Source organism: Carlito syrichta, unplaced genomic scaffold (genome assembly GCF_000164805.1).
Source record: "Carlito syrichta isolate Samal-C Ts95f unplaced genomic scaffold, Tarsius_syrichta-2.0.1 Scaffold314060, whole genome shotgun sequence".
Lineage (NCBI taxonomy): Eukaryota > Metazoa > Chordata > Mammalia > Primates > Tarsiidae > Carlito > Carlito syrichta.
The window spans coordinates 21,192-31,142 of NW_007258156.1; the positions used below are offsets into that span (position 1 = coordinate 21,192).

General features: G+C 35.9%; 1 pseudogene across 1 annotated transcript; it reads right to left on the reverse strand.

Annotated features, from left to right (window-relative positions):
• Positions 1-2,001: 2,001 nt before the first annotated feature.
• On the reverse strand, positions 2,002-3,661 carry LOC103273488 (annotated as a pseudogene). Its single transcript, XR_505189.2, has one exon. The product of XR_505189.2 is annotated as an L-lactate dehydrogenase A chain-like (transcript).
• Between the last annotated feature and the right edge of the window lie 6,290 nt (positions 3,662-9,951).

Consider the following 9,951-nt stretch of genomic DNA (forward strand, 5'->3'; position numbering starts at 1 on the left):
TCTTTTGGTTGTACAAGAAACAGGGCGCCTTTTCCGCTTGTCTTCTGGTGAAGACTTCAGGAAGCTTTTACTCATGGAGAAAGGTAAGGAAAGCTGCAGTGTGCAGAGGTCACAGGGATCACACAGGGAAAGAGTGAAGGGAGTGAAGAGAAGTGCCAGGCTCTTTTTAATAATAGGCTCTTGTATGTGCTAATAGAGGACACCTCACTCATTACCATGAGAATAAAGCAAGCCATTCCTCAGGAATTCACCCCATGACCCAAACTCCTTCTACTATGCCCCAACTCCAATACTGGGGATCACATTTCAGCATGAGACTTAGAAGGGACAAATATTCAAACTATAGCCAACTTGTAACTTTGGTAGATATAAGTATTGAAATCATCAAATCTATGGTCATAGATCTATAATGAAATCTGTCAGTGTGAGGTACAGTTGAAAATTTACCTTGACAATCATGCATTTCATCTTTAGAGACAAAAAGAGCACTACGTTAAGTCCAGTTATATTTATGTGTTCCCTAAGATATTGACAAACTCGATATAAGTGTAAAGATACCTAACACTATTGTCTATTTTTCTAATATTTCTTAAATAGTTACTCTGTACCAAATCACACTGAATTTATGAATTTTTTATAAGTGAATAAATTATAGAAAAGTATTCTTGATTCATATATACAGCTAATGTTTCACAGAGATCCTTTCAAATATTCTCTCCTTCTAGTTCATGGTTAACAATCAATGTCCTTTTCTCAACATGCCAATATAATTCTCATTTTTATTTATCATTCAGATAGATAGATATGACAAAAACAATATTTTCTTCCTTCTCCATATTTTAGGAATTTTAATAGATAATAATAATAGCAATGTAGTTATGACAATTCCTGGAAATTCTGTAGCTGATATTATTGAGCCTTTATTTTGCCACGGACCTTCTGAGAAGTGCTAGCCATTCTATGTAGAAACTTATTTAATTCTCACATCAATCCAGAGGAAGCCTCTGTCATTTCCTTCATTTTACAGATAATGGCTTAGAGATGTTTAATAACTTTATGAAATCATATAACAGGTAAGGGACTGAGCAAGAATCTGAGTCTGTCTGACCCCACAAGGGATTTAATTTTCTTGTTAAGAAAAATGTCTTAACCCTATTCTACATAGTTTGCTTTATCATTTAAACCATTTCTCATCTCACATGAAATACATCTACTTCAGCATTTCTGTTATATTTTTTAAAAGGACCTCATCATGGTCCTACATGGTTTGTTTTGCCATTTGAGTCTTTCTTCAACTTAATTTAAATATTGTAAAAACTATAGATTACTATGGTATTACTAAGGATATTGTCATAAATTGAATGAGTCTTTCTTTATAATGTTATATTTTAAAAAGTCTTAGGAGATTAAGTGTCTTTCATCTTAACACCACTACTTAATTCTTAGATTCACAACTGTAACTCTAACTCACTTAAAAGTTATTGATGTTTCTGTATATATCAAAATATAATATTTGGTGATTTTTGGTAAACCATTCAGACCTCTAAACAACGATAGGAAATGTTATGCACATCTGTGTCTTACATTCTAATCAGTAATGCTATTCTATGAGGAATCTAAAGTTGGAAAAGACATGAGATCCTTCAGAAACACTGAAAAAGCCTTTTCTTTCTTTTGTTTCTTGAATCATTCTAAGCTGAACTTGCTGTGTATTAAATACAGCCAGTCCCCATAAATCTGAAACTAGTATAAAAATAATTTAAGAATAAATCTGGTATAGATGTTTAAATGAAGTTCATTACCTATCTATGGCATATCTATTTTATTAAGATTTTTCCAAAGTCATTTTATAACCCAAATAAACTACCAACACTAATAATTATAAAATACTTATCAATTTGTGAAAACTGAACTATTCTGGAATAAATATACTTTCATTTTGTTAAATATTATGGAATTTTAATTTGATCAATTCAAGTTTCAGATAAATTGCGCCCATTCTTTTTTTTTTTTTTTTTTTCACTGTTCAAGGTTTATTTTATGTTTCAGTTGGTATGACACTTGGATAGTTGGTTGCATTGATCTTTCTTTTTACATTATATGGTAATGTATACTACTGATACAAATAGCACACAAAATAAGATCCCTCAGAACAGTTATGCACAAGACATGCAATACTGGATTTATACACTGGATCCCAGGATGTGACCAACTGGAGAAAAACAGCTGGACTAGGCATGTTTGATGAAGGAACCGGGAAGTTATATAACACACAGTAAATACGCATCTGATTTGAGGGGGAACTGCAGTGTGTGTAGATTGGCAGTGGTGCCTTAGAGATGGTAAACTATTTCATACTAACCTGTTTAGGACTACACAAGATAAGTACCATCCAGCATCAGGATATAGCTGTAATTTTATGAACCATTCCTATTTCTAACTTTAGGAATTGATGTTCTTCCCAGTCCATCTTAATATGACTGCTTTAATCACAGATCAAGTGAAAAGGACAGCATGCACAAGCTCCAACTAAAATCCTGGTGTAGCCTAGACAGTGTAGTAGTAAGATATTAGAAGACTTTAAAATTGCAGCTCTTTTTGGATCCCCCAGAGAGTATCTACACTCTTCTTCAAACGGACCTCTTCCTCAGGAGTCAGAGTCACCTTCACAAGGTATGAGATACCATTCTAGCCCAAGATGCAAGGAACACTAAGGAAGACATCATCCTTTATGCCATAAAGACCCTTAATCATGGTGGAAATTGGATGCACCCGCCTAAGATTCTTCATTATACTTTCTGCCAAATCTGCCACAGATAGTCCAGTGGCCCAGGATGTATAGCCTTTCAGTTTGATCACTTCATAAGCACTCTCAACAACCTGTTTGTGAACCTCTTTCTACTGTTCCTTGTCTGCAACAGTGCCTAAATCTGGGTGCAGATTCTTCAAGGAGACACCAGCAACATTCACTCTACTCCACACAGGAACACTAGAGTCCCCATGCTCTCCAAGGACCCACCCATGACAACTCAGTGGGTGAACTCCCACCCTTTCTCCCATCAGGTAACGGAATCGGGCTGAATCCAGATTTCAGCCACTTCCAATAACACGGTTTTTGGGAAAGTCACTTATCTTCCAAGCCACATAGGTCAAGATATCCACTGGATTCGAAACAACAAGCAACTTCCAGTTTGGGCTGTATTTTACAACATTAGGAAAGATGAATTTAAAGATGTTCACATTGCGCTGGACCAAATTCAGACGGCTTTCTCCCTCTTGCTGACGTGCCCCAGCTGTGATAATGACCAGCTTGGAGTTTGCAGTCACATTGTAGTCTTTTCCAGAGACAATTTTTGGTGTCCTAAGGAAAAGGCTGCCATGTTGAAGGTCCATCATCTCTCCCTTCAATTTGTCTGCCATGACATCAACAAGAGCAAGTTCATCTGCCAAGTCCTTCATTAAGATACTGATGGCACAGGCCATGCCAACAGCACCAACCCCAACAACTGTAATCTTATTCTGGGGGGCCTGTTCTTCCTTTAGAAGATTATGAATCAGCTGATCTTTTTGCCATATTGGACTTTGAATCAAAAGGAATCTTGGCATGGAAAAGGAATATCGACGTTTGGGTGTAAGTATAACCTCCTGAGGGCTCACTCATCTTGGTTTATTAATCCCAAGTGGGGCTGGGTTTTTCTCAGGTAAGATCACCATGTGCCCATTCTTAATGGTTTGTTTAATATGTATTTACTGAGCTCTTACCAAGTATTAGGCACTGTGCAGACACTGTAAACAAGAGAAACATAAGGCCTCTCTTAAGCTTAAACTTCACCATAAACAAATGAAAAACTACCCCACTTGGTAATTTAATAAAGAATTCCCATAAGTTTTTAAGTAGAGAAGGAACGGTGGAGAAAGTCTATTTCACATGGGATGATTGGAGAAAGCCTCTCACAGGTGACTGGGAAGCTGAGAAATGCAAAAAGGGAAAAAGTCTGAAATTCAAAGATCGAGAGAATAGTTTTAGATGACATGTTAGTTATCCACTGCTGGAAATAACTTTCCAACTTGTTGGCTTAAAAAATACTCACTCACTACGGTTTCTGCAGGTAACAAATCCAGGCACTTCTTTGCTGGGTGCCTCTGACTCAAGAACTCTCAGAAGGCTGCAGTTACACTCTTGGGCTGGAGTCTGGTCTCTGAAGGCTCAGTTGGGGCCCTCAATCAAATTCATGCCTTTTGGGGATGGGGGCAGTGGTCCTCTCTCTTTGAGCTTAGACTGGACCCAGTGATTTGATACTAATGAACAGAATATAGCAAAGTAAGGGAATGTCACTTTTGTGATTAGGTGATCAAAGACTGAGTGTTCTTTCTTGCTTGCCAATGAGAGGAGTCAGCTGCCATGTTGTGCGCTGCCCTGTGGAGAGGCCCATACAGCAAGGCCCTGAAGGAGATCTCTGGCAAAAAGACACCAAGAACTGAGGCCATCAGGCATCTTAATCTGCCCACCACAGTTGGAAAGAACAGTATGGTCCACAAAGTCTTCAGTCAGAAAATAGCTCGGAGTGTTCTAGGAACTGTCAGGAGGCCAGCGTAGCTGAAAGGTGGAGAAGAGAGACAGGAATATAATGAGGTTGAAGCAGCATATACATAGAAACCAAATAATTTAGGGCTGTGTAGGTCATGATAGAAAGTTGGGAGTGTTAAAAAGTGAGAATGCTTTCCCGAACATCTTCTTTTTAATGAAAGGTATGGTGTTTTTTAAATCCTAGTGAAAAAACATTGACTATATCTAAACTCATACTTTCAATGAACTAGTGTAGCAGTGTAACCCTGAATCCTCATACACACATACATCTAGTGATGAGGGAACTATGAATTATGCATGTAACATTTCTCAGCTTCTCACAGTTTTCACTAGAGCCTGCATTTCAACACTGATTGCAAACGGTCCACGAATCCATCCAAAGCCAGAAATGCTGAACAAAAGCTGCTGTTGCCTGGGACAACCCTAGCCTTTAAGCATGTTAGGACATAAATTGTGTTTCTAGGAAATTTTACAGGGATTTTTTTTTTAAACTTGTCTTTGCAAACCAAATGCTTCACATAATTTGAAGGGTCTTGTGATTTTTTTCAAGGATGTTGTTTGTAACACCATTACAGAGATGAATTTTAATGTACGATGGGAGCACGTGTTCACGGAGATATTTGATCCTGTAATTTATGGCATTGTTCTTTGTGTAGTCAACTCTTTCTGTCATGGAGGCAATTTTTAAGGAAATAGTCTTACTTTCATAAAGTTGATGATGGAAACTAAATATTTGCCATTAGATAAAAGACTAAGTCTAGAGATGTGTTGGATATAAACTGGAGAGAAAAAACATCAAAGAAATTGAAAGAATATGCATCTGTGGGGAAATAAAATAAAAAAGAGCAATAGTCTTCCTAACACATATTTTAGTAGTCATTCCACTTAGTTTTATTCTTTTGGGGAAACTATTTATATTATTCTACTATCAGAGTTATAATAAATGTTATTAAGCAAATCAATTGACGATTTTTTAAACTCCGTCTATACATCCATCCATCCAGTTCATCCATAAACAAAATGAGGGTGGGATTATAATATTATCATGTGCACAAATAAAGTTATAACATAGTTATGACTGAGAATATTATTCATTTTAGATTATAGATCTTTTTTTGTTCAACATTAGTATTTCAGACATTAATTTGTTATTTTTATGCATCTTAGCAACCCACTAACAAAGAGCTAATTGAAGAACAAGATATATGTACCAAGTTATTTCCCTAAATCCCCCTTTTCAGTAATTGTTTCTCCTTTAAAGAGAATATTATCATTCTCACAGATGGTTGCAGTGATGTATTGTGGGAAATTAAACATACTTGGCTTTTCTTCCGAATTTTCTACTTAGCAACTAAGGCCGCTCACCCCAGAAGTATTATTTAACTCTTCCCCAGATACCCTCTTTATCAACAGAAGAAGAATTCACAATTGAAAAACTGTTCTTTTTTTTTATGGTCTCCAAACACTATTTAACTTTCATTTTATTACTGTTTTAAATATTTGTAACATTATAGGAAAACAGGCTATGAAGGATATTCGTTTTGAAACCAAGGGTAGACTTTAGACCAGACTCCCTTGTAATCATCTAAACATTTAATGTTAAGGATGTGGAGAAATGTCCCTAGACATGGATGTATAATTTAATAAAACCTTTCAGGAACACCATCTAACAATATGTCTCAACATTTTAAATGTAAAGACCTGTTGATCTATTAATTCAGCTTGTAGAAATTAATTCTAAAGGAAGAATAAAAAGATTCAAGTGCAAAAATAAATATAAGAAATCTACTGCATTGTTATTTATATTGATGAAAAATTAAACTATATGTTCATGTAGAATTGAAAAATTAATAATCATACAAATGGTAATACTAATAATATATCACCTTTATTGAGTTTTTACTATGTGTCAGCAATATAATAAGCACTTTACATTTGTTATGTCAGTTAATTTTCTCCATAACCTAATAATATAGGTACTCTAATTATCCCATTTTTCAGATGAAGAATCTAGCTAGGCTGTAGAGATGTTAAATCCTAGCTCAAGGTTGTATAGGCAGTGAGTGGCAAAATTGAACATATATTATAAATTCATATTATGAAGTCGTTAAGAATAAGATAAGCTTGACATTTATGTACTAGCATGAATGATAGTTAAGGATTAAAAGCAGATAATAGAACAATATGTTTAGTACCCTCACATTTATGTAATAAATTTGCTTGCATCCAGGTTACAAACAAAGCGTTATTCAATCAGTCTCATGTAAGTTGTGGAATGTTAATCTGTTTGTGTACTCCATCACATACCTTTCAAGATGGCAGCCAATCACAATGCCCAGCTAACTTCTATGTTGTCCAAAGATGAGATAGAATTTGACATCCAGAAAAAAAGCAGAGAAGCTACACAGCGTAAGAGGCAATATTGACAGTATTGAATTTCTAACTTCATCTCTGCCTTTTCCAATTATTTTAATCTGTAAAGCCTGCGTTTTACCTAAGCCCTTTTGATCTGGAACTCCTTCGTTCAAAATAGTAGTGCTCTTTGCTGCTTTAAAAGTCATTGTGGACCAAGGGACTTTCCAAACTACTCCATTATGGGTTTGCTTTGTAGTGTATATGTGTATGTATTTTTGTTTTCATTTATTTCTTTTATTTATCCTTTCCTTTTATCTATGTGAATCTTAAACCTTTTTTTATTGCAGATGAACTAATAAGGATACTCAAAATATAATCTCATCTAAATTTTATTTCTGCCTCACTTATCAAAGTTGGCTGGAAAAAAAGTTTAAAATGGGCCTAGAAAGAGGCATAGTGATGCTAGGGGATGGTTTATGATATTTATCTGGTCCATTACTAGTTTGTTAACTGGTGACCGCCAATCAAAGTGAAGATCAGAAGTTTAAACATCATTTCAGTCATGAGCCCTACTGGCCAAGAATATTTTTGTTAGATTGTATTTATATGTAATTTGTAATGATAAAATAAGAGATCTTTTTAAAATAATGTTTTAATACAAAATTATTCTCATAACACTGAGTATATATACATAGGCACACACACATACACATACCATATGTGCTACACTTATGCACATACATGTACACACATACATTATTTTGCCTCCAATTCCCCAATGTATTGTCTTTCTACATTAAATTTCAGTTAGGTGTCATACCAGACAGATTATGCATTTGTCAGCACTATCTGAAAACCATTAGATCTTATATGAATACATCAGAGCTTCAATTCCTAGTAAGTCACTCAAGCTTAGAACTCTATTATTTCTATTTCATAAGGTAACTATTTTGGGGGAATTATCTAAGTGATAAAATACTGACTTATTTACTAAAACAAAAATGAAAGAGGCAATAATACTTAGTAAAAAGAATACAGTTTCACACATTCCAAAATCAATATCCAACACAGCCTCAGTGGACAAACAGAAGATAGCTGTATTCCAGTCTTCTGGGCATTTTTCCTCTACCACTTTGGGTATAAATTGCCTTGTTATCAAGAAGAAAAAGTCAGCAATGTCTAGGAGAGAAGGAAAGATGCATCACATTCCCCCAGTAAATTATTAACAAGGAAGATAAATTGGCGTGCTTTTCAGTCTCTACTATAACATTTATAAATTACTTTCAGTTCTGAAGAACAGGACAATAATCCAGTCCTTGGGTTATTAAAATTATATTTAAATATACTCGTCAGGATTTTAAGAAAGATGTTACCTTTCAGGTAGTAGGCAATGATCACTGCCAAAATCCCATTTGCTTTGGTTGTCTCCTTGAACAATTTACCATATTATGTATTTACCCTCTAAAACCTGTGTTTTTAATTTGCTTTCAAAGCACTCATATTAAATGCTCTTTCTCAAAATTTTGTTAGAAAAAAATACTTTTAATATTTACTTATTTGTTATTATAAGAGAAGGTGGGCTTTTGTAAGGTTCCTAGATTCATTTGTTTATTCACTAATTTTGCAGTTATCTCTTTAGAGCCTACCTGTGCTATGCATTGTGCTATGCACTGCTGAGTGAGCAACAGAGAAGTGCAGCTGGGAGAGAGCTCTTCACCTCAAGTTGAGCTAGTTGGAGAAAAATAAAATTTAAAATATTAGGCAGGGCATGGTGGCTCAGACTATAATCCCAACACTTTGGGAAGCTGAGGTGTGAAGATTGCCTGAACCCAGGAGTTCGAGATTAGCCTGGGCAACTTGGTGAGACCTTGTCTCTACAATAAATCAAAAAATAAGTTGGGCGTGGTAGCGTGTGCTTCTAGTTCCATCTACTTGGAAGGCTGAGGTGGAAGGATCACCTGAGCCCAGCATGTCAAGGCTGCGGTGACTGTGAGCAGCATGCCACTGCACTCCAGCCTAGGTAACAGAGTGAGACTCCAGCTCAAAAAAGACAAAACAAAACAAAAATAGTAATTATGACAGAATTTGGTGAGGGCCATCATACTAGACCCTAATGCTTTTGAAAGAATAGAGCAAATCTATCTGCCTTGAAAGCTTGGGGAAACTGACAAAGAGGTGTCATTTAATGTGAGCCTTGATGAATAAACAGAACTTTCTAAGCAGAAAAGTTGTACCACTCTCACTCCCACCACAGTACCTTTGTACATGCTTTTTCCTTTGCCTGGATTGCTATTTCCTTCCATTCCACCCTCCAAAGGCTTTTATTAGGTATGACTCATCCTTCATATATCAGCAATATCATTACTTTTTCAGGGAGGCCTTCTCTGGCTTTGGAAATTGATTCATTTCCATTCAAAGAAAAATGTTTATAGAGCTACATGTTTTTTTCCCGCTCTTCTCAGTTTGTAATTATACAAACATTTGTGTGATTATTTTATTAATGTCTGTTTCATGTGGCACTGTAAGCTTCAAGAAGGCTGAAATTCACTTATATGTCTCCAGCTTCGGGCAGACTCTGTCAAATAGTAAATGTTCAAAAATATTAGTCAAATGAGTGATTAAATGAAATTTGCTAAGACTCAGTCTCCTCATTCATCGAGTGGTTTAATATCTACCCTATCCCTGATGAATTATAAAATGTGAGATGTTTTAAAAAATAAGACTGCATCCTTTTAAACATAATGCACTATTGTCATTACTGTCTGACTAATATTAGCCCAATATCCAATTCCATTTTGCCCATTTAAAAAAATTCACTTCTAGCCGGTCCCTGTAGCTCAGCCTGTGATCCCAGTGCTTTGGGAGGCTGAGGTGAGTGGATTGCCTGATCCTGTGGGTTCGAGACCCGCCTGGGCAACTTGGTGAGACCTCTTCTCTACAATAAATCAACCTGTAATCCCGCGCCTTTGGGAGGCTGAGGTGAGTGGATTGCCTGAGCCCGTGGGTTC